Raw genomic sequence first — 23,292 nt, 5'->3', positions numbered from 1 at the left:
CAATTAACCCTACATATTTTATAAAATAGGGACTATAATTTCTGACCTCTTATTGCTTAACTGCTTATAACTTTCTTCTGGGAACTCAGATTCATGCAAAATATGATTTATTCAAAACTAGATTCAAAATGCTTTCTATGCTTACCTGATTTGAAATTTTTGGAGTATAATTGCAAACCAAAACATCTATTTTTATCGACCCTGTGGACTCAGTAAAATAGAGCTTATGTTTTCAGACCTTTTGCTATGAAATTATTAGCTCTATTTTCAGACCTTTTGCTACAAAATTATTTGTAACTCCCTGTAGCAAATCTAATTCATGTAAAACTTGATTTATCTAAAATTAGATTGACATATCTTTCGAATGACACCTATTTTGTATAAATTTGAGAATAATTGGTTATCCAAATAATTCATACAAGTGCCTCTCAAATTCTACCAGAATCGAGCTTTGGTCGATTTCGGCTCTTCTTGTTTCTTCCCTTTGGAAATCGATTTCAGCAAAAACCCTTACTTCAGTTGAGCATTACATTATTGCTTTAAATTCCTATATACTCTTGTCCTTCAATTATTTGTATAGTTGCATCTATCATGTAAAGTTCATGTTTGTATCGTAATATTTTGTATAGGCACATGCATTCCATTGTTTCGTATGTGTTTCCGATATGTCCCAATTTATTGTTCATAATACCTTTTTGTTCTTTAGTATTTGTGAGATTATTTGGACCTTTGCTAGAAATATTAAAGGGATTATATGGACCTTTGCTAGAAATGGTAAAGGGATTATCTGGACCTTTGCTAGAAATGGTAAAGGGTATATGCTTAGAGCCTGCGATGCTCTAGATTATGTTTGGGATCCCACTTCACCTTCTATCTATTTGATATGATATCCAGAGCTTTGTTTATGTGCTTCTATATATGCTTTGGATAAGAATGAAATGTACGCAACGTCATATGCGATGTTTGAGCTTCTGTTTCGTATTTGTTCTTTGATATGTTCCGAAATATTTTATTTATAATTGATATGCTTTGAAACATTTCATACGTCCTTGATATGCTCTAAAATGCTTCATATGCCATTGATATGCTCCATAATATTTCATATGCCATTAATATCCAAAATGCTCCTTACGTCAATAATATGCTCCAACTAATCCTACTCCTTTGCTATGTGTCATTTGTGTTTCTATTTGATATTTGTTCTTTGATATGCTTCAAAATGTTTATATGTCCTTGATATGCTTTGAAACTATCCTCTTTCGTCATGGATATGTTAGTCGCTTGCTGAGCTCTATGTGCTCACCCTGTTGTTATATAAAATTTTCAGGATAGTCTATCACTCGCTAAAATATTTAAATTGGGCTGAGGTAGTGGAAAGCTAGAAGGTTTTGGGGCAAATCTTTCGTACTTGATAAGTTGATGTTGTATAAGTACCTTTTGTGTGTATCAACAACAAATCTAGATTGATGTATCTTGTAAATATTTGAAAAGTACCTCTCATATCGGGATTTTGGGAATATTAAGTTTAAATTATGTAATGATATAAACATATGATACATATTGGTTTTGTGATTGTATGGATTCCCTTGCTTATGGATTTATGATGTGGTTAGGGTTTAGTTGAGTTGGCTTTGGAATTTGTGAATCATTAAGTGATATGATGGTATGATGATAAACTACACAGGTCTTATGGATTATAGAATATATGGAAATGACTTAAATGTTTTCTCAGTATCCTCAAATATGTGATCGGATCCTGGAATGGATTGTTGTTGAATTATAATATAACAAATTCGGGGGGGCGTGACAGAGGTGGTATCAAAGCATGGTTTGATGATCACTGAGATATTTGATTTGTTTGATATATAAAATACATTGAGGTCTAGTAAACTATAATGATTAGTGAAAATTTTCTTTGATGTTCTTTAGGAATCTAGGATGACGAGGACATTTGGTCCTCCTACTTCATCTATTTCTAATTAATTAATAGGGATGAAAGGCCTGATCGAAAATATTAAATTAGAGTGGCGTAGTAGAAGTGTGGTGAACCTAATTCATTTGTGGTAGAATAGTAGCAGAATAATGGGCGATGTGAATGAAGAAGATATTTGATGTGCGAAATTGTTCTAACGATAAAAATATTTCGTTTGCCACCTTTGTATTAGAAGTAGAGGCTGAGCACTGGTGGAAAACGATAAAAATACGATTGAAAATGAATCAGAAAGTAATAAGGGTCAAGACATCTGGATTTGAAAATGGAAGTCACCATAGAAGACTCAATGACGTTGATAGCCTCAATCTAGGTGCAAAATTTTGATCTTATCTTTTCGTCAAAAGAGGTATAATAAATTTAAACTAAAATTTTCTTTTGAGGGAAGAGTGTAACATCCCCCATTTTTAAAAATTTAGTAAATGCTTGTTTGTAAATATGATGATTATTTAATAATTTTTTTATATTAAATGATATTATATTGAAACTTTATGGCTAGGGACCTAAGAGTAAATATTAGAAATTTGATATGATTTATGAAAGATTCAGATTTAAGTTTAAGAAAAAAAAAAGGTGGACATGTGTCACTAGCTAACCTAAGGTTGGTGCCACTTATGTTTGTTCTAATGATGACATATGGGCTTCTTTCATGCATGCTTGCCACCTTTCAAGCTTTGTATTAACTAAACCTAATGCAATTAGAGAAGAAACTAAATGAAAACTTAACTAAAGGAGGAAAACTTAAGAGCCAGCGTGGGTTTGAGAAGAGAAGGGAAGAAGAAGAAGAGGAATTGAGGAAGAAGAAGAAGAAGAAGCTTTGCTTGAGGTTTTGCATCTCTACATTTGGGAATCAAACTTTTCTAAGGCAAGTATTCTAACCCCATCCCATAGTAATCCTAATCTCTATTTTCATTTTAGTTCTTCATAATTCAAAATATTTCAGCTTAGAACCAAACCTTTCTTTCGTTTTGATACAAAGCCATGAATTTGTAATTTTTCGATAATCTGGCCTCTATGTACTATTTCAGACCTAACTTTTACTACTAAACTCTGATTTAAGCAAAGTCTAATCCATTTGAAATTAGACTCAAAGATCTTTATTTTGATACCAAGATTGAATGATTTAGAATTTAAATGCCTATTAAGACTTCTATTTCAATTAAACCTATTGATTTAGTAAAATAGGGATTGTAATTTCTGACCTCTTATTGCTTAACTACTTATAACCTTCTTCTGGGAACTCATATTCATGCAAAGTATGATTTATTCAAAACTACACTCAAAATTCTTTCTGTGGTTACCAGATTTGAAATTTTTGGAGTACAATTGCAAACTGAAACATCTATTTTCATCGACTATGTGGACTCAATAAAATAGAGCTTATGTTTTTAAACCTTTTGCTACGAAATTATTTGTAATTCCCTGCAGCAAACTCTAATTCATACAAAGCTTGATTTACCTTAAACTAAATTGACATATCTTTCGAATGACATTATTTTGTATACATATGAGTATAATTGGTTATCCAAATAATTCATACAAGTGCCTCTCAAATTCTACTAGAATCGAGCTTTGGTCAATTTCGGCTCTTCTTGTTTCTTCCCTTTGGAAATCAATTTTAGCAAAAACCCTTACTTTAGTTGAGCTTTACATTATTGCTTTAAATTCCTATATACTCTTGTCCTTTAATTATTTATATACATGCATCTATCATGTAAAGTTCATGTTTGTATCACAATATTTCGTATAGGCACATGCATTCCGTTGTTCCATATGTGTTTCCGATATGTTCCAATTTATTGTTCAAATATCCTTTTGTACTCTGGTGTTTGTGAAATTATTTGGACTTTTGCTAGAAATAGTAAAGGGATTATATAGACCTTTGCCAGCAATGGTAAAGGGATTATCTAGGCCTTTGCCAGAAATGGTAAAGGGTATGTGCTTAGAGCCTGCGATGCTCTAGATTATGTTTGGGATCCTACTTCACCTTTTATCTGTTTGATATGATATCCATAGCTTTGTTTATGTACTTCTATATGTGCTTTCGATAAGAATGAAATATATGCAATGTCATATGCGACGTTTGAGCTTCTATTTCGTATTTGTCCTTTGATATGTTCCAAAATGTCTCATTTGTTATTGATATGCTCTGAAACATTTCATATGTCCTTGATATGCTCTAAAATGCTTCATATGCCATTGATATGCTACGTAACATTTCATATGTCGTTGATATCCAAAATGCTCCTTACATCAATGATATGCTCCAACTAATCCTACTCTGCTATGTGTCATTTGAGCTTCTGTTTCATAGTTGTTCTTTGATATTCTTTGAAATGTTTATATGTCCTTGATATGCTTTGAAACTATCCTCTTTCATCATGGATATGTTAGTCACTTGCTGAGCTCTATGTGCTTACCCCATTGTTATATAAATTTTTTAGGATAGCCTATCACTCGCTAAAATGTTTAAATTGGGCTGAGGTAGTGGAAAGCTAGAAGGTTTTAGGGCAAATATTTCATACTTGATAAGTTGATGTTGTATAAGTTCCTTTTGTGTGTATCAATGACAAATCTAGATTGATGTATCTTGTAAATATTTGAAAAGTATCCCTCATATAGAGATTTTGGGAATGTTAAGTTTAAATTATGTAATAATATAAACATATAGTACATGTTAGTTTTGTGATTATATAGATTCCCATGCTTATGGATTTATGACGTAGTTAGGGTTTAGTTGAGTTGGCTTTGGATTTTATGAATCATTAAGTGATATGATGGTATAATGATAAACTACACAGGTCTTATGGATTATGGAACATATGGAAATGACTTGAATGTTTTCTCAGTGTCCTCAAATATCTGATTGGATCCTGGAATGGATTGTTATTGAATTATAATATAACAAATTTGGGGGGGCGTGACACATACTTATATTCATGATATGTGAAGCAGTGTCTAGCATAAATAAACCATTATACAATGTTCCTCTCCTGATGATCTCATTATCAAATAATATTGAACAATCATTATTCTTAAAAACTAATTTATATCTACTAACTGTCAAATATAAAATGAAAATAATATTTTTGATAATAGAAAGAACAATGTAGTATGCATCCAATGCAATAATAGCTCCACCAGGAAGATGTAGGATGACCTCGCCAATAGGTACTACAACAACTTTGGCTCAATTGGGTTGGGAAATCTGGAGGCGATATTACATGCGCAGCGGAAGAACATAAAAATAAAATTATCAATTCCCAAATATGTATTCATTGTCATGCGAAGATTGGTGCGCAAAATCCGTGAAACAGAAAACTACGTCTAGTAAAGATTATGTTACCTAAGAAGATCGTATATCCATGAATCCCTACAGATATCTAGGAGAGGGTGAAGGAGTCATACGCCCTCCTCTCTAGCGGTGATCCACACATCAGGGCTATGATAATACTCCTCAAACTCCAAGCCTGCTATCTGAGGTGGAGAGAGGGAGGAGAATAGGAGAGGCAACCAAAAAGCTCTAGCCTATGAACCACTAGTTTCCTCATATTTATAGAGCCTCCCTATCAACTTAACCCTAATGGATCCTCCCCTATTGGGTATTGGATCTCCATCCAACTACCAAAGCCTCTTAGATTAGTGGATCTCTATCCAATAATCTATTATTGGCTCTTATTTGATCTTATTCATAGGATCCAATATTTTATAGGCTTATTTGATATTCAATAAGATAAGGGTTCCAGCGGATATCTCATATCTGAACCTCTACTCATCGCGACATCTACCATATGTGTATGATCCTTTGGCCCAATATCGAGCTGGTCGTGAGTCATACTTGTCAGAACTCCTTCTGGTTTAGTGAATTATTATCTCCATAATAATTCACTCGACTCATTGACTACGGACGTACTAGGCCACTACGTCGTAGTCCCCAGACGATACAAGGGAATCTAATCTATTGGACCTGTCTGATCAGTTACCATGGTATTGTTAGATCCATACAGTTTCTACTCGAGTGTCACTCTAATCGGATTCTCCCGGAGAACTCATTCTCTTAATTCGAATAACCTTGGCCAGAGATTTGTCTGAGCAAAAAACACATGGGATATTCCTCTCATGACACTGAGAGTGGATGATCCTCTATCGACACTCAATAGTCCTCGTAAGATTAGCTACCACTCTCGATGACCGGCTATGTTAGATTTGGAACCTCCAGACTTATAAGTCTGGTATCAAAGAATGGAGTACTCATACAGGACATCCTTAGTGTCTCAAGTCTAAGAACCAGATACACCACTAGGACTACAGAATCGCTGTCTAACAATAAGGCATCATCAACCATCCAACATTTCGTAAGTGGATCAATGAACTCATTCTCCAATGAGCACCTGTACTGTATCCCTTATGTCCCCACACGAGCAGCTATGAGACTAGCGGCATCCATCATATGGATGGGTATACAGCACACCAGTCTATCTAGTTATCTCGACGTTCCTCTCGAGTAACCTATGACCGAGATTATTCAGGACTAGTGTTTAAAGGTGAATCGGTCTTATTATCGTAATCTCATCACGATCCATTTCTTATTACACAAATCCATGAACATCATAAAATATTCGAGCAACAAGCAATATAAAGTGATAAAATGCTAAATATAATAATAAACAAAAAGATTGTGTGTCAAGTCATATGTGTCATCACTCACGTGATTAGCTTGTAGGGCACCTATGTCTAGAATATTGCCCATCTTGTGGTCCATCTCGCCTCTCATCAATCTACTAGGTCTTGCTAAAATCTGTAATGAATTATAAATATGATAAGCACTACTGGTATCCAATACCCATGTATTATCATAAGAGTCTAACAAATGAAGACTGATCATGAATGTACTTAAAGCTTCTCCAAACTTCTGTTTCGCCCTCTCTGCAAGGTACTCTTTGTCCTGTTCGAGTGCCCATCTTTGCTGCAATGAAAGCACTAGCCTTCGATGATATACCCTCGAGGGACTCGACCAAGCATACCATGTCCTCAGGCCACCGATGACATCTCTATGTTGTAGGCAAGATAGCGAATCGAAATATAGGTGAGCCACGAGGGACTCGACCAACTCAACCTACACCGAGAATCGGTCCCTACCTATAATGATGAAAGGTCACATGTGGGTCAATCTAATTGCCTCACGTTTACCCACTTAATATTATCATGAGAGGGGATTTTGATTTGGTCTCCTAATGTAACGTGTTACACATATACATATTTAATATATATTTATATCGTATATAAATATATATACATATCTAGTAGGTATATAAGCAATCACATATCACATGAGCAATCACACAAGATGATCATAGACTATAGCCTAATATGATCAGGCCCGAGCCAATAGGTCTAATCACTCACATCAAGATCTATGTGTGCAATGATGAATCTCCATGCCCTATGATCATTCAACTCATCCTCGTTGGTTCTGTCGGCATCTCGACGCATCTCCATGCATCGCGATCGTCCGTCTCATGGGTCCTACTATCGCATCCACACTCTTATTGCGCCTCCTCCTATGATTACAACTTAATCATATACACGCAAGCCCGATAATAAATGAGAAATAAAATGGAGGCTCGTAGGCCCCAATAATAATAATCACAAGTACATACATCACACGGTTCATGATCATCCGTCCATATATCATACATCACATGTATACATCATTCTCTTATAGGACTACTAGAAAATAATAAAAAATAATAATCAATTAAAATTTTTAATTAATTAATACTTTCTGAAATCAAGGACATACAAGTATTTTTTTGAATTCTGAGGGGTATTTTCATAATTTGGACAAAGGACAGAATCTAAAATTTCTAAAATTTTAAGGGGTAAAAGTGTCTGTTGTATAAAAAAACCCCTAATCCCTTTCTCCCATGTTTTCTACGGCAATCGCCATCCTGCCGGCGGTGGCCTAATGTAGCGAGGGTCAGAGGCACTGCCCCTACTTATAGGCGACTCACCCGCGGGTGATGCCGCCCCTATTGAATCTCGGATTTTGATGATGAAACCAATTGATAGTGTTTATGATTTAATCTGCGTTTTGAGTGACGCAAGATGCTTTGATCAGGGAAAGACAATTAAAGCAGGAAAAATCATGTTGGGCCGGAGAAAAATATGTTAGAAGATTGGACGTCGAGTCGAAGGATCGGTCGATGTGTCGATAGAAGGCTTCGAGCCATGAGTTCGGGCATCAGGCTAAGAAGAGTGGATATTATGCCAAGGAAATCGGAGTTATGGAGGTCAATTGGTCGATTGAGTAATAGGCTACAAGAGAGAACGATGTGCTGAACAATCGGACGAGGTGTTGATGAACAATGACGTGCCGGACAACATCTGATTAGCTTAGTATTAATTGTCTAGATCAAAGTAGGTTTTATGTGTGCAGGATTAACTATAATAGCAATGCATAAAGCAAAATGAAGTCTTGGAGTCAAGGACACGATTTCGTTGGGAGTTTGAGACTTAGTCGGAAGTCCGGACGTTCATCGGAAGTTCTACCGGAATTAATCGAGAAGTCCAGGACCTTGCCAAAGAAGCTCATCAAAACTCGCTAAGAAGATTGTCATGAAGTCCAGGAGCTTGCCGGGAGTCTGCTGAAACATTTTCAAGAGATCGTCGAAAGTTCGCCGGAAGATCGTCGGAAGCTCGCCGGAAGAAACCTAGACTTATAGACTTGTTTAGCTTAGTAATTATCTTAGATTTCGTAGTTAGCACATAATTGGGATTGAAATTAGGCCAACCCAATTAGGAGCTAGTTGGGCCCATGTATGTACTATGTTGGGCCCAATGAAAGGCCCAAATAGTGACCCAATAGGTGACACTATCGTGACACAATCTCCAAGACTATGTTAGGTGGTGGTACCGCCCAGACATAATCTATTGGGAAATCTTTGGGGGCAATATCACATGCGTAGCGGAAGAACAGAAAAATAAAATCCCCTATTCCCAAAGAGATGTTCATCATCATACGAAGATTGGTGTGCAAAAATTCACGAAACATAAAACTGTGTATAGAATAGATTGTATTACCTAGGGAGATCGTATATCCCTATTTCCCTATAGATCTCTAGGAGAGGGTGAAGGAGGTCAAGCACCCTCCTCTCTAGCGGTGATCCACACAGCATGGTTGTGACGATGCTCCTCAAAACTCCAGGCCTGCTTGGAGGTGGAGAGGGGGAGGAGAATAGGATAGGCAAGCAAAAGCTCTAGCCTATAAACCACTGAATCCCTCCTATTTATGGAGGTCCCCTGTCAAACCCTAATGGATCCTCCCCTATTGGGTATTGGATCTACATCCAATTATTGAATCTCGGATTTTGATGATGAAGTCAATTGATGGGTTAATTGATCTAATCCATATTATTGAGTTAAGTGTGTAGGATTAACTACGATAGCTTGAAGACATAAAGCATCATCAGAAGTGCTGCCGGAACTAACCGAGAAGGTTTGGATACTTGCCAAAAGACTCGTTGAACTTGCCACAAGACCGGGAGCCTGCTGGGAGTTCGTCGGAAGAAATCCGAGGGTGTATCGGAAGTCCGCCGGAAGTTCACCGGAAAGCTCACCGAAAGGAAACTCGACTTTGCCAGTTAAAAATTTGCTTAGGGCTATGTCTTAATTTCATAGTTTGCATATAATTTGGGTTAGGATTAAGGGTTAATCCTATAACCTGGTTATGGGCCAATTGGGCCCGAGTTTGGACTGGTTTGGGCAAAGTTTGGAGCCCAACTAGTGAGCTAGAATAGTCCAGGTAGTGGCACCATCGGATTGGGCAGTGGCACCACCCAGAACCCAAGAGGTTCAGCGGTGGCACCGCCAATATACTATCAGTGTTAGACATTAACAGGCGGTGGCACCACCACTAACAAGCGGTGGCGTTGCCAGCACCAGGAAACCCAAAAGTAACTCAAATTTGGAGCTCAAATTTGAATCCTCTTTAGGCCTATAAATACCCCTCAATTCTCAATAGAGATTACACCTTTTTGAGAAGTTAGAAAGTGAAAAAAAACTTTAGCAAAGTCTTATTTTCAATAGCTTAAGTGTTCACCTCCCTCTTTCTCTTTGAAAAAAATCTGTAAGAGTGTGAACCACTTGTAAGAAGGTTGTACGAGGGGTATTTAGTCCTTCTCCTTCAAAGTGATTTGCTAGTGGAAGTTGGGAGCCTCAACGAAGAAGGCTTCGAAAGTGGATGTAGGTCATTTGACCGAACCACTGTACATTATGGTGTTCCTTGAATGTGTGAGTGTTTAATTTTCTGAACCATTTCTCTACTTAGCTGCAAATCATTCGGTTTTCATCTCCCTACTCTTGACTACCTTTACTTGAGCTATTTTAGCTAAGTCATCCTTCGTCGAATCAAAATCTCTACACATTTACGAAATCGATTTTAAACTTACGAGTTTTAATCCACTACACTAATTCACCCTCCCCCTCTTAGTGCCGCTCCGATCCTAACAATTGGCATCAGAGCAAGGCTCACTCTCATATTTGGTTTAATACCCAAGAGAGATGGCTTACTCTGGAATGCAAGAGGGTCACTCTATTACACGTCCTGTCACAGACTTAGCTGGTTTTGCCTAAGTCGTGCGGCACCCTTGCGTACCTGTCCGTAAAGGTCAGCCTCCCCGAAGCCTCCCATGTCCCTTAGGACCCACAAAAGAGAGAACGGGTTAGAGAAAATGCCTCATTCGGGATCCACAAGCAAATATTTCCGAAAACACATCAAAGACAATGCAAATTACAAACAGACTTTACAAGCTCTGAACAGTTGCATAATAAAGGGTAAAATGGTCCATTAAAGATCAAAAATATCTCACAAGTGTCCACATGACACAACCTTTATTTACAAGCCTAAAACGGCCACCAAACCCAACTAAAATGGGACTATTAAGCCTTCGACTATCCCTCTACATGCTAGTCAAAGTATGAACATACCAAAAGACATGGACATACATAAGCATTATATCAAACATCCTATTTTGAAGTTTGTTCGTGATAGTCAGCCTATGTTTAATGGGTCAGATTACACATATTGGAAGACTCGTATGAGGAACTTCCTTATTTCCATGGATTTTGAGCTTTGGAATATTATCAAAAATGGATTTTAAAAATCTTCTCTTCTGATGAGCGAATGGGATGAATCGGAGAAGAAGGATTTTGCTTTAAACGCAAAGGCTATGAATGCCTTGTTTTGTGCACTTGACAAAAATGAATTTAATCACGTTTCGATTTGTGATTCGGTTTTTGATATTTGGAGAACTCTTGAGGTCACTCATGAAGGCACTAGCCGAGTGAAAGAGTCCAAAATCAACATTCTTGTGCATTCTTACGAACTTTTCTGGATGAAACCAAGTTAGTCAATCGGAGACATGTACACCGATTTCATGGATGTCATCAATGGACTCAAAGCTCTTGGTAAAAGTTTTTCTAACTTTGAACTAGCAACTAAAATTTTAAGATTCTTTCGAAAGAGTTGGGATCCAAAAGTTACGGCCATTCAAGAGGCCAAGGACCTTAAAACATTTCCTCTCGAAGAACATATTGGGTCTCTAATGACCTACGAAATGACGTGTCATGCTCATGAAGAGCTTGAGAACCGCCTTCCAAAGAATAGGAAGGATATGACAATTAGAACACAAGAAGACCACTTGAAAGGAACATCAAATGATGAGGACAGTGACAATGACATTGCACTTTTAACTCGAAAATTTAAAAAATTTATAAGAAAGAATAAATTTAAAAATGACACCAAAAACAAACTTGAACATAAAAAGGACCAAGTAATATGCTACGAATGCAAGAAGCCGAGGCACTTCAAAAATGAATGCCCCCAAGCCAAGAAGAAGCAACCGAAGAAGAAGAAAGCTTTAAAAGCGACTTGGGATGACTCAAGTGATTCCGAGAATGAAGAAGCTAGCAATAAGGAGGAGGCAAACTTTGCGCTAATGGCTTTAGGAGGAGAGGTATGTGATTTAATTAATGAAGATTTATCTTTCGATGAACTTTCTATCGCTTTTCACGAATTATTTGATGAGTGTAGAACTATTAGTAAGAAGTTCAATCTATTAAAGAAAGAGCATGCCTTACTAGAAAATAAGCTTGATAGTCTTCAAACTACTCCATGCTCTAAGGGTGAACACTTAGAAGTAATAAAAAATGAGAATTTACTACTTAAGGATACCTTAAACAAGTTTAAGGTCGGTAGCAAATGCTTGGACAGGATCCTTGCAAATAAGGGTCACGTCGCAAATAGAAGTGGAATTAGTTTTGTGAGAGGATCTCACCAAAATCCTACCACCTTCATTAAAGGACCCACATTATATGTTTCACCTCATTTGAAATGTAACTTTTGTTGTAAATCCGGACATGTTGTTTACAAATGTCTATTTAAGAAAATTAGTCCACATAAGTTGATATGGGCTCCTAAAGGAACTATAAATAATTTAATGATGAATGACAAAATTAGTAGATCAATTTTTTAGGCATCCAAAATCAAATGGATACCTAAAAACCATCCTCTTTTGTAAACAAACTCACAAGCTAGGAGCAAGAGATGGTATCTTGATAGTGGATGCTCAAGGCACATGACCGGAGATCTATCTCATTTCTCTATGCTCACTAGCAAAGAAGAAGGGTATGTCACCTTCGGAGACAATAATAAAGGTAAAATCATTGGCAAGGGAACCATAGGTAACAAATCAAGTTTTTCAATTGATGATGTGTTGATAGTTGATGGATTAAAACATAATCTCTTAAGCATTAGTCAATTATGCGATAAAGGTTATATCGTTAGATTTGAATCTAATGTGTGCATTATTGAAAAACCAAATAATAACATATCAATGATTGCCTTAAAACAAAATAATGTATACACTATTAACCTTGATGAACTTAGTAATGAAATGTGTTTTTCCGCTTTAAATGATGATGCTTGGCTTTAGTATAGGAGATTAGGCCATACAAGTATGAAACTAATATCTAAGATTTCATCTGGAGAGTTAGTACGAGGGATTCCCAATATGAAGTTTGTTAAGGACAAAGTGTGTGATGCTTGTCAACTAGGAAAACAAATAAAAACTAGTTTCAAACCAAAAAATCAAATTAGCACCACTAGACCATTGCAATTGATCCATTTGGACTTATTTGGACCAATTGACACAATGAGTCTAGGAGGAAGCAAATATACCTTTGTAATTATAGATGACTATAGTAGATACACTTGGACCTATTTCTTGGCTCACAAAAGTGATTGTTTCAAATGTTTCTTTAAATTTTGTAAACTTACTCAAAACGAAAAAGGCTTCATGATTTCATCAATTCGGAGTGATCACGGTGATGAATTTCAAAACCGTGACTTCCAAAGTTTTTGTGAATCCAATGGATATAACCACAACTTTTCCACTCCGAGAAATCCTCAACAAAATGGGGTAGTTGAAAGAAAAAACAGAAATAACAAAAAACCATATGTTTCTTATTTTAAAGTTTTCAGTTGCAAATGCTTTATTTTGAATGAAAAGGATACCTTAGGAAAATTTGATATTAAATCTGATGAAGGCATCTTTCTTGGTTACTCTTCTGTTTATAAGGCTTTTCATAATTTTAACAAAAGAACCTTAGTTATAGAAGAGTCTATTCATGTAATTTTTAATAAAATTTTCGAGTTAAAGAAAAATAATTTTGATGATGATCTTGGTTTTGATAATTTGAATTTAAATGAACCCCCTCCTCAAAATAGCAACTTGGATGCATCTTCTTCCGAAATTTCCTTACCCAAGGAATGGAAGTATGTAGATGCTCATCCAAAGGAACTAATTATAGGAGATATATCAAAAGGGGTTCAAACTCATTCTTCCTTCAAGAATTTTTATGCTAACGCCGCCTTCCTTTCTCAAATTGAACCTAAATGCATTGACGAAGCCTTGAAAGATGATTCATGGGTTATTACAATGCAAGAGGAATTGAACCAATTTGAGAGGAATGAGGTATAGAAGCTTGTTCCTAGACCTAGTGACCATTTAGTCATTGGTACTAAATGGATCTTTAGAAACAAGCAAGATGAATGTAGTATCGTGGTTAGAAACAAGGCTAGACTAGTGGCCAAAAGTTTCAACTAAGAAGAAGGTATCGACTACAAAGAGACTTTCACTCCTGTGGCAAGATTAGATGCCATTAGGATGCTACTTGCCTATGCTAGTAGTAATGATTTTAAACTATTTTAAATGGATGTCAAAAGTGCTTTCTTGAATGGTTTTATTTTCGAAGAAGTGTATGTTGAACAACCTCCCGGATTTGAAAATTCTCTTCTTCCTAATCATGTATTTAAATTGACTAAGGCTCTCTATGGCTTAAAACAAGCTCCTAGAGCTTGGTATGAAAGGCTTAGTTCCTTTCTTATTTTAAATAATTTTACAAAAGGCAAGGTTGATACTACATTGTTTATCAAATATTTTGAAAATAATTTTCTTATTATTCAAATTTATGTTAACTATATTATTTTTGGTTCTTCGGATGAATCACTATATGAATCATTTGCCAAGTGTATGAGTCATGAATTTGAAATGAGCCTAATGGGAGAATTAACCTTCATTTTAGGATTACAAATTAAACAACTTAGTAATGATATTTTTTTAATCAATTTAAATATACATTAGAATTGTTAAAATGATTTAACATGGATGGTTCAAAAGCTATAAACACTTCTATGAGTACTTCCACTAAGTTAGACATAGATGAAAATGGTGAAAGCTTTGATCAAAAAACATATAGGGGAATGATTGGTAGTTTACTTTACCTCACTGCAAATAGATCAGATATCATGTTTAGTATAGGACTTTGTGCTAGGTTTCAAGCTAATCCTAAATTGTCTCATCTTAAAAGTGTTAAAAGAATCCTTAGATATCTTAAAGGAACTCCTAATTTAGGATTATGGTATCCAAAATATGATAATTTTGATTTAATAGCTTATACAGATGTCGATTTTGGTGGATGTAGGATAAATAGAAAAAGCATGTTCGGAACATGTCAATTTTTAGGATATGCACTTGTTTCTTGGACTTCCAAGAAACAAAATTCGGTTGCACTATCTACTGTGGAAGCCGAATACATAGCTGCAAGTGCATGTTGTGCACAAGTTGTTTGGATGAAAAATACGTTGGAAGACTATGGAATTTACTTAAAGAACATTCCCATAAAATGTAAGAATACAAGTGCTATTTGTCTAACCAAAAATCTAATTCAATACTCTAGAACTAAGCATATTGACATTAGACATCACTTTATATGAGATCATGTCAATAATAATAATGTCATTCTAGAATTTATTGATACAAAGCATCAATTAGTAGAAATTTTCACAAAAGCCTTAAATGAAGATCAATTTGACTTTATTAGAAGGGAATTAGGCATATTGAATTGTCCTTGTGAATAAGCTTGATTGTATATATTTTTCAAAAAAATTTCATCCTTTTTTCAGTTTTCGTGGATTTAACTTCTTTCTTTTCGATTTTGAATGACATCTTAAAGAGTGATCCAAGATTCATGGATTTGACTTCTTTCTTTTCGATTTTGAATGAAATCTTAAAGAGTGATCCAAGACACTATCCTATCTTAAATCAAACACATTAAAACTTCTGAAAAAAAAAAAATCATTTTTTAACGTGCTAGCGGTGGCACTGCTAGAACCGGCGGTATCACCGCCTGGGTGCTCGGTCCCCAAGTAGTGGCACCGCTCGGTTGGCGGTGGCACAGCCCGAGAAGCCCCTTATAAAGAGGGGGGGCTTAGGTTCGACGGTGGAACCGCCCCCAACCCGAGAGCACCCTCCCTAGCACTCTCACAAAGCCCTCTAAACCTCTCTCAACATCATTCTAAGTCTCTTCATGGATCAAGCTCTCTACCTCCTAAGGAAACTTATATAAGGTAAGATCTGAATTTTTTTTTTCTTCCTCTAATTATTTGGCCTATTCTTTAAAGTTCTCTCTTAATCTATCATCATGATTAGATATAGCTCCTAAGAGATCATCAAGAACCAAAGGGAAAAGGGTGGAAGGAGATTCCTATAACCAAATCCTCTTTAGATCTAATGAAGTAGCCCTTAGGTATCCAAATTTCGAAACAAGAACAATACATAATGGCAAACATGTTGATCTAGATGAACTTGGAAACCTAGAACCCATTAGGTGGTTTACAAATTTAGATGTCTTATCTATCCTACAAATCGATGAACCAATTTACCTTAGGTTGGTTAGGTTATTTTATGCAAACTTGAGTGTGGACAATGATAGCTTAACTACCTACCTCTTAAGAACATAAATTCGAATCTTTGATAGCACTATATATGAGTTAAATTGGATATCAATGCAATCGGAGCAACTTACTCCGAAGCCTTAGAAACTAATTTTGCAATCGGAGCAACTTTTGCATAATTCCCAAAAGTTGCGAGCACTTGTTGCCCTTTAACTCTAAATTTCTTCATCACATCGTGATAAGCATCTTACTTCCTAAACAATTTCATTATGATGAGATTAATCAAATAGAGTTAAGTACTATGTATTGGATTATGACCGACCAAAATAATTGTATGGGGGTTTAGTCACTCGATTAATGCTTGCCTATAATATTTGTGTCTCACCCGATGAAAAAATAATTCAGGTCGATCGATTTAACACTATCAACAGAAACCTACTCAAGAGACTTATGTACACTTTTGGTAATGGTATATGGATTAGGCAAACTAGAATGACTGATCCAGTTCCCCCACCAATAGAACACATTGAAACACCCATTTTTAAGGGAAATGAATCTCCTCCTCCTAGTCCCTTTGGTGTAACACCTTCAGAACCAGCTCCTACTTCATCTTCTGAAGATCTTATCATGGTATAATTAAATCAAATCAAATTACAACAAGAGCAACTCAAATCACAGCAAGACCAAATCCAATTACAGTAAGTTGAAATTTTGAGGGAACTACGACAGATGAACCAGAAGATAGATGCCATGTATAGGAACTCTAGAATTCCTCCTAAGGAATAATCGTTATGTTAAACCTTTCTTATTATTGTAAACCTCTATGCTACCTTGACATGCGTTTGACATTATCCTAGTATATGATGTTGGATGTTTCTTTTCGAAATTTTGTCAACATTTTGATGGCACCTTCATGTTATTTTGGATGATTTGATGTCTTCCTTGAATGATCGATCTTAATGCCAAGTTGAAGCTTTGTCAATTTTGATATCTCATTTTCAAAAAAAAATTTATGAGATGATTTTATGAATGGCTTCAATGATCATAAGTTTTATGCTTGAAAACTCATCTCCTTTTTGTTGATGACAAAGGGGGAGAAAAATGTGCAAAAGATTGATGACTTGTGCAAACATGAAATTAGCATGACTTATATGTATCGTATTGCAATAGCTTAATGTTGTATAATGCAATGAAAAATATCTTATATGTGTTATATTCCTTAAAAGCATCGTAAAACTTTTTGAGCATATCGCATATGAAAGTTTTTAGATTGGTTGTCATATCATGTTTATCATTTTATATATATATATGATAAGCAATCATCTCATGATCATATGAAATCATGCCTTGCATTTATATCATGAGATCCATGTTGAAATTTCAAATTATTATTATTTCTTATCTAAATGATAATTATCTTTTATTATTCAGCTTGAAAATAATTTTCATGCCTTGAGATTATGAGAAATACGAAGTTTCGTATTTGCTCATGCTTATTAAGAATAACGATAAGTTCAACGGATAGAACTTATCGGTTTAGGCTTGAATTCAAAGAGATTAAATTCAAGTGTTTTATCTTCTCATAATATGACATATAGATAGGGGGAGTTATGATTGACTCCGCCATCAATTGATTATCATCATAAAAAAGGGAGAGATTATTGAATCTCAGATTTTGATGATGAAGTCAATTGATGGGTTAATTGATCTAATCCATATTATTGAGTTAAGTGTGTAGGATTAACTACGATAGCTTGAAGACATAAAGTAAGTTTACCAGAGTCAAGTTCGATGGGTGTCCGAAAGTCCGAAGAATCATCGGAAGTGCTGCCGGAACCAACCGAGAAAGAATCAAGGACTTGCCGAAGTTTTCGAAAGTCCACCGAAAAAATCATCGGAGGTTCGCGGAGATCACCGAGAAGGTTCAGATACTTGCCAAAGACTCGTTGAACTCGCCACAAGACCGGGAGCCTACTGGGAGTCCGTTGGAAGAAATCCGAGGGTGTATCGAAAGTCCGTCGGAAGTTCACCGAAAAGCTCGCCGAAAGGAAACTCGACATTGCCAATTAAAAATTTGCTTAGGGTTATGTCTTAATTTCATAGTTTGCATATAATTTGGGTTAGGATTAAGGGTTAATCCTATAACTCGGTTAAGGGCCAATTGGGCCCGAGTTTGGACTGGTTTGTGCCGAGTTTGGACTGGTTTGTACCAAGTTTGGAGCCCAACCAGTGAGCTGGAATAGTCCAGGCGGTGGCACCGCCGGACTGGGCGGTGGCAACGCCCAGAACCTGAGAGGTCCGACGGTGGCACCGCTAGTACACTGTCAATGTCAGACATTGACAAGCGGTGGCACCGCCAGCACCGGAAAACCCAAAAGTAATTCAAATTTGGAGCCCAAATTTGAATCCTCTTGGGGCCTATAAATATCCCTCAATTCTCAATAGAGATTATACCTTTTTGAGAAGTTAGAAAGTGAGAAAAACCTCTAGCATTGTTTTCAATAGCTTAAGTGTTCACCTCCCTCTTTTGCTTTGAAAAAAATCTATAAGAGTGTGAACTACTTGTAAAAAGGTTGTAAGTGGCGTATTTGGTCCTTCCCCTTCAAATTGATTTGCTAGTAGAAGTTGGGAGCCTCATCGAAGAAGGCTTCGAAAGTGGATGTAGGTCATTTGACCGAACCACTATACATCGTGGTGTTCCTTGAATGTGTGAGTGTTTAATTTTCTGAACCATTTCTCTACTTAGCTACAAATCATTCGATTTTCGTCTCCCTACTATTGACTACCTTTACTCGAGCTATTTTAGCTAAGTCATCCTTCGTCGAATCGAAATCTCTATACATTTATGAAATCAATTTCAAACTTATTAGTTTTAATCCGCTACACAAATTCACACCCCCCCCCCTCTCTTAGTACCACTCCGATCCTAACACCAACTACCCAAACCTCTTAGATTAGTGGATCTCTATCCAATAATCTCTCATGGGCTCTTATTAGATCTCATCCATAGGATCCAATAATTTAGGGGCTTATTGGATATCCAATAAGATAGAGACTCCGGCGGATATCTCATATCCGTACCTCTACTCATCGCAGTGCCTACCATATATGTGTGACCCTCTAGGCCCAATATCGAGCTGGTCATAAGGCATACCTGTCAGAACTCCTTCTGGCTTAGTGAATTATTATCTCCGTAATAATTCACTCGACTCATCGATTGTAGACGTACTAGGCCACTATGCCGCAGTCCCCAAATGATACAGGGGAATCCAATCCATTAGATCTATCTGTCCTCAATTACCGTGTAACTATAGTCCCTCATCCATCTAATATCCCAGAGATCGTATATTGGTTATGGTGCTATCAGACCCATATGGTTTCTACTCGAGTCTCGCTCTAATTGGATTCTCTCAAAGAACTCTTTCTCTCTCAATCTGAATGACCCTGGCTAGTGATTTGTTTAAGCAAGAATACATGGGATATTCCTCTCATGACACTGAGAGTGAATGATCCTTTGTCGACACTCAATAGCTCTCGTAAAGTTGACTACCACTCCCAATGATTGATTGTACAAGATCTGGGATAGCCAAACCTATAAGTCTGGTATCAAAGAATGAAACACTCGTATAAGACATCCTTGGTGTCTCAAGTCAAAGGACCAGATACACTACTAGGATTACAAAATCATTGTCTGACAATAAAGTATTATCAACCATCCAGCATTCCGTAAGTGGATCAATCAGTGAACTCATTCTCCAATGAGCACCTGTATTGTATCCCTAGTGTCCCCACACGAACAGATATGAGACTAACTGTATCCATCATATGGACGGGTATACAACACATCAGTTTGTCTAGTTATCTCGATGTCCCTCTTGAGTAACATATGATCGGAATTATTCAGGATCTATGTTTAAAGGTGAATCGATCTCATTATTATGATCTCATAACGATCTGATTCCCATTGTACAGATCCAAGGACATCACTATATATATATATATATATATATATATATATATATATATATATGCAATAGTCAATATAAAATAATAAATGCCAAAATATAATAAGCAAAAAGATTCCATGTCAAGTCATACATGTCATCACTCACGTGATTGGCTTGCTGGGCACCTATGACTAACAATCTCCCACTTGACCTAAAGCCAATCACCTATGTGTTTGATCTCCATCATACCCCTGTGACGCTCAAAGATAATCTGAGACAACAGCTTTGTCAGTGGATCTACAATGTTATCTTCGGATGGAACTCTTTCCACTACTACATCTCCTCGGGTCATAATCTCTCTAATAAGTTGAAACCTCCTCAGAACACTTCTGATGAGACCTGGGTTCCCTTATTTAAGCAATCGCCCTGTAGTTGTCATAATTTAAGGAATCGGCTATTTGCTACCCAGCACGACTCCTAGATCTGTAATAAACTTTTTCACCCAGACTCCCTCCTTTGCTGCCTCTTCTACAGCAATGTACTCCGCTTTTGTGGTCGAATCAGTAGTAGTATATCTCTTGGAACTCTTCTAGCATACTACTTCTCCATTCAGGATATACACAAACTCTGAATTCGACTTGCTATCATCGACATTAGACTGAAAACTCGAGTCCGTGTAGCCTTCAACCTTGAGGCCACTACCTCCATATACTAGTAAAAGATCCTTAGTCCTTTTCAAGTACTTAAGGATACACTTTATTGCTTTCCAGTGCTCCAAGCCTGGATCCGCTTGATACCTGCTCGTGACACTCAGAGCATGCGCTATATCAGGCCTAGTACATAGCATGGCATACATGATAGACCTTATTGCTGATGCATAGGGTATCCTATCCATATTCGCCCTTTCTATAGGAGTCTTTGGGGACATACTCTTAAAAAGTGATATCCCATGTCTTATCGGTATGAGACCTCTCTTGGAATTTTCAATGCCAAACATTTTAAAAATGGTTTCTATGTACCTGGACTAGGACAAGTCAAGCATCCTCTTGGATCTATCCCTATAGATCCGAATCTCCAAGATATAGGATGCTTCCCCTAAGTCCTTCATGGAGAAATATCTAGATAACCAAGCCTTTACTATGGATAACATTCCTACATCATTCCCAATGATCAAATATATAAATTGATACTATGAGTGCCATATTTGAAAAATATGAATAGATGTTATGAATGCCATATTATGATGAGATATCAAAAGCAGCATTCATATGAATAGGTGCTATGAATGTCATATCATGTTAAGATATCAAGAACTTGAATCGTAATTTTACATATTGATATCTTACCATTTGATGATAGCAAACTTGCATGATGGTAACAATAGATATTATGTTTTTCATGCAATGAGTTAAACTTATATCACAAACACTTGATTGTGGTACTTCTCCTTTTTGTTGATGACAAAGGGGGAGAAGTATGTTGATGACATGACATGTTATGCATAAGTTTATGATGACATGTTGCTTAGATTTTTGAATCTAAGAGTTTCTATCAATATGGCATATTTATAGGGGGAGTTTGTTTAAACTCCGTCATCAAGTAGTTGTCATCATCAAAAAGGGGGAGATTGTTGAATCTCGTATTTTGATGATAAAACTACTTGATATATGTTTATGATTTAATCTGCATTTTGAGTGACGCAGGATGCTTCGATCTGGATGAGACAATTAAAGCAGGAAAATCATGATGTGCCGGAAGAACATGTCAGAAGATTGGACGTCGGGCCGGTGGATCGGTCGACATATCGATAGAAGGCTTCGGGTCGTGGACTCGGGCATCGGACCAAGAAGAGCGGTATTGTGCCAAGGATATCGGAGTTGCGGAGTCAACTAGCCAATTGGGCAATAGGCTGCAGGAAAGGACGATGCGCCGAAGAATCGGACGAAGCGTCGAGGGACCAATGACATGCCGGACAACTTGGTTAATTGCTTAGGATTAATTGTCTCGATCGAAGTTTTTCTTTTTGTGTGTGCAGGATTAACTACGATGAAAGTAAGACATGCAGCAGGAGTAGCGCCGGAGTCATGACAATGATCATGTTGAGAGTTCGAGAGCTCGACGGAAGTTCGGACAATCGTCGGAGGTTCTGCGGGAACAAATCCGAGAAGTCCAGAAGCTTGCCAAAGGAGCTCGTCGGAACTTGCCAAGTGGATCGTCGCAATCCAGGAGTTTGTCGGAAGTCCACAGGAGCATCACCGAGGGTTCATCGGATGATCGACGGAAGTTCGTCGGAAACTCGCCGGAAGAAGCGAGTGACGCACCGAAGCAAGCTGTAGAATATGTCTTAGGAAATAATCGTAGTTAGCACTTTGATTAAGTTAGAAATGGGAGGTGATCCCATTAGCTTAATCCTGGGGCAATTGGGCCCCTGAAGAACTCAAATTGGGTCGAATGGTTCAACCCATTCGGACCCAGGTTGTTGTGGGAGGTGCAACCGCCCAGGCAGGGAGGTAGCACCGCCCAGGCTATGTCTCCCAGCGAGACTAGGCGATGCAACCGCCCCAGCCAAGAGGTGCAACCGCCCAGGGCTCAGTCTCCGAGTGAGACTGGGCGGTGCAACCTCCTCTGTCAGGAGGTAACACCGCCAGAGCTCAAGTTTCGAGCTCTGCCAGGCGGTGCAACCTCTCCAGTCAGGCGGTGCAACCGCTTGAGCTCGGTCTTCGAGCTCTGGCAGAGAGGTGCAACCGCCCCTGACAGAGGTAGCACCGCCCAGAGGCTCAGTCTTCGAGCTCTGCCAGGCGGTGCAACCTCTCCAGTCAGGAGGTGCAACCGCCTGATCCCGGAATTCCGGGATTTGATCGTTTTGAGCTCCAAATTTGAACTGGGTTGGGGCCTATAAATACCCCACCCATTCAGCACTGAAAAGATACAGACCTACACCGAATTCTTGATCTTTTCTGTGATTCTAAGAGCTCAAATTTGTGTAAAGTCCAAAAGTTCTCCTCTTTCTGTTCTTCAAGTCTTGAGTTGTAAAGACAGGAGAGAAAGGTTCTGTAAGG

Source organism: Musa acuminata, chromosome BXJ1-4 (assembly GCF_036884655.1).
Source record: "Musa acuminata AAA Group cultivar baxijiao chromosome BXJ1-4, Cavendish_Baxijiao_AAA, whole genome shotgun sequence".
NCBI classification, from domain to species: Eukaryota; Viridiplantae; Streptophyta; class Magnoliopsida; order Zingiberales; family Musaceae; genus Musa; species Musa acuminata.
This window is presented reverse-complemented; position numbering follows the sequence as displayed.